Below are 3,907 nucleotides of genomic sequence, written 5' to 3'. Positions count from 1 at the left end.
ATTAAATAAGCAATCTAAATTATTGAAAGCTCCTAACTTATGCATAACATTCTATATACCGGCCTTGCTTATGCATCCCCTAACATACTCCCATTCTTCCATTGTGATATGCATCCCCTTGTCTTTCTCTGCTTTCTCCATTTCATCAAGTAGCCAATCCACATGAATATCCTTTGGAAGTGCTCTTAGATACTGAGTGTATGGCACACGAGATCCGTGGTGTGCACAAAAGAGGGCCCTTTCTTCTTGTCTTCTTGCCTTTGCATCCTCGTATCTTGTCACCCATCTTTTCATCACATCACTATTAAGCATGCAATAGAGGTTGATACTATTATGCAACTCCGTGTCTATTACTTTGTTGTGTCCTTTCCCTTGAGGCACAATAGAGGTCATCCTTAGGTCTTCATCATCTCTCCATAGTCATGGGAGAGAGCTATCCACATCAATAAGAAACTCAGAAATATATACAAGTGACTCTTGTACCAACCAACCCTCGGCCATGCTACCTTCGGGTCTTACATTTTGTCTCACGAAGCCCTTCAAGGTCTTCATGAAGTGCTCGAGGAAGAACAACCATCGTGCATGTATAGTACCGCATATAGCAATCTCATCCACCAAATGCACTATAAGATGTAGTTGGCTTGTGAGAATAGAACGTGGAAATGTCTCCTCCACTAAACAAACCACCTCCACTGACATAACTTGAGCATTCTCAAGCGTGGTGGGATCTATTTCCTTTGAGCTCACATACTTAGAAATGAAAAAGTATACCATATTAGCAATATGAACACCTTGCATGGAGCATTGATATGCATCATATTTTGTATCATGTAAAGTACCTCACAAGCTTGCCCATCTTATAAATACAATCTTTCACGTCCTTCGATGCACTACATGAAATGCTAGTAGGTAGTATGAACTGAACCCATGAGGAGGTGGTTGATTAGTTGCTTATATTCACTCACAAATTTGAAAGAAAAAAGATATTATGCACATAAAATACTTACTTGGAGCATCTTGTGCCAATCATGAGATTTCAAGCCATATAATTGCTCTACGCCTCTTTTCTTGCTCTTTGTAAAGGCTCCCTTCAAACACCTCATGCATCCAGTGGGAGTACGAATTGTAGTAATAGCGCGCTTCACCGTCGCCATCTCTAGCTTTGATAACCTCCACGGTGGACGAGGTAAAAAAACACACCCATTTGGTCTCTCTTATGGCCAAGCTTCACGCATCCTCCCTGTGGTACGTAGATCCTCCCTTATGCCTATGGAATCTCGTGTCCCATTCAAATGCTCCCAAATGGTAGATGCCACATTCTTGAAGATATGCATGGGATCAAGCAGGTAATTAATCTTGAGGTGGGACCAATATGGTAAATGATAAAAGATGGAGTATCTAAACAAAATAAAGTGTTAGCGGGCAATCCTTATTTCCAGCCAATATAGCACACAATAGTTACAAACCCTTACCAGCTCATGCCAAGTGGTGGAGTCATGGAACCGTCCCAAATTCTCATCCAATCTCCCGCAGTGAGTGATTGTGGGAGGACTTCATTCCAAGGGGCAACATATCTAGGATGATCAGGTGGGAGAAATCGATGGTGATTCTCATAGATGACCTTATTCAATGCGTCTGCCCATGAGGCAACTAGTGAAGGACCGCAAATAGGACATGCATGGTAACCCGATGTAGTGAGACCTGAACAATAGACACAATTAAGAGTTGAAGGTGGGTTTGGGGTACCACATCCTTTGCCTATTCATAATTAGAAGTGCAATGCTTACGTGAACACTCGCCATAGCTTGGGAAGTCATGCATCGTCCACATCAAGACTGCTTTGTAGTTGAAGTCTCGTGATGAGGGAGGAGTGAGGGAGGCCTGCTCACATCATGCACCTCGATACCTCTCCAAAGTATCTCTAGCTCGTCAATCAAAGGCTCCAAATAAACATCATGATTTTTGACTTTATGTTTCCCTAGAATTAGAAGGGACAGCATAACATGTCCATTCTTAATAGTCATAGAGGGTGGAAGGTTATAATTCACCAATATCACTGGCCATACACTGTAAGAGGTGCTTTTGAGACCAAATGGGTTCACACCATCCATACCCAATCCAAGTCTCAAGCTCCTAGGTTCTTCCTTGAAGATTGGCCATGTGTCTTCAATATGCTTCCACGCAGGAGAGCCTGCGAGAGTTCTCCACTTGCCATCGGTTGGTCGATGGGAAGAATGCCATGACATGAGCTCTGCAATGGATTTGCACTTGAACATATGTTGGATGCAAGGGATTATGGGAAAATGTCACAGAACCTTACGAGGCACGTCCAAAGTTTTAAGATCTACTCTATATCTTGCCTCTCTATAGTAGGGCACTCTCTTGCATCCTTATGTAGTCCATGAAATAAAACGCAATCGTTGACGCATGCATGGATGCGCTTGTAATCTAATCCTCCAAGAGAGGTCACATGTTGCCTTGCCATATCTCTTGAGGTCAATAATTTATTCTCCCTTGGAAGCATTTTACACAATAGCCTGCACGTGAAGACCATAAATGAGGAAAAGCATTCGAGTAATTGACCCACTAGCATAATTCACCATGTTTGCAAAATAGACTTTAAAGCTTACTTGAGTAATGCATTCAAACTTGCATTGCTCCATCCATAGATGGTTTGCAAGTTTAGTAACTCAAGGGAGGCACGTAGAACAAAGAATGTGCACCCCTCAAACAATGGAGTCGATGCTGCGGTAAAAAGATCATCCTGCTCCATGCTATCATCCCTCCCTGGATGGACATATAAATCCCGCACCATATCATTAAACACTCCTCCTCCACGGCTTCATGAGGTAATGGCGGAGGGCTACTATCACCATCACTCCATGCATTCGTAACGGTCCCTCTTGAAGATCCCTCCTCATATCGCCGACGCTTCGCCTCCTCACGGCGAGCATAGGGCAACATATGCGGGTGTGGCACAGCATCCTGTATCAAATTAGAACGGGATCATAACTCAAACATATGAACACCCATAGGTATCTCAATCAACCTTAACTCTTTAACACTTACCATGTTTACGGTCACATCCCATTCTCCATACTTTGAGATGTGGTTGAGTGTAATCTTGCATGCACGATACATGCAGTTTCCTCGACATCGATCACATATACATTTGATTTTTTGTGCCAACCACATTTCGCAATGGTGGATACGGAGGGATTCATCCTCACTGGAGCTACTTGTTGAAGATGAAGACATCCTACAAACAAACAACCCAAAAAAAATTGCTTTTCTTCAAATATTTAATTTTAAACCTCTGTGGCACATCTAAAGGCATGTCTAAAACCATGTCTGTCTATTCTGTGCTATGCGTCTACAAGCGCATCTAAAATCGCATCTGCTCTATGTATCTAGACACGCAATTACATGCATATTTAGACGCATGTATAGACGCGCTTATAGACACGGTTTTTAAATGTGCTTTTAGTGCGCTCGCTTTGCTTTTCTTCACATTACTTATACTTCGCACGGCTTGCTTGCTTTGCTATTAGCAGATCCATAGTTTCGACGCTTAAGAGGAAGGCACCCACACTTACTTCCAAGCTTACACTTAAGAGGAAGGCACCCACACTTACTTCCAGGCTTAAAGGAGAAGAGGGTGAACAAGGAAGAGAAGCAACTTTGCAAAAGGAGAACAAGCTTTCATACCTCTATCCAAGGTAAGTCTTTTTTCAGTTGATCTTTTTTGGAAGTTGTTCTCTTTGGATTTGTCCTTTGTCGTATCCAAGAAATGCATGATTTTGGTATCAGTGTTACCTTTTGTGTCGCGCGCATGTCCTTTTCTACTTTTTAGAATAGTCCATCCGTCAGAGTGCGTCTATAGACGCGTCTCAGAGCGCGTCTAAAA

Source organism: Dipteris shenzhenensis, chromosome 20 (assembly GCF_047967505.1).
Source record: "Dipteris shenzhenensis isolate YYH24624 ecotype China chromosome 20, Dip_SZ_1.0, whole genome shotgun sequence".
Classification (NCBI taxonomy): domain Eukaryota; kingdom Viridiplantae; phylum Streptophyta; class Polypodiopsida; order Gleicheniales; family Dipteridaceae; genus Dipteris; species Dipteris shenzhenensis.
The sequence above is the reverse complement of the archived record's forward strand: the minus strand, read 5'-3'. Positions refer to the sequence as shown.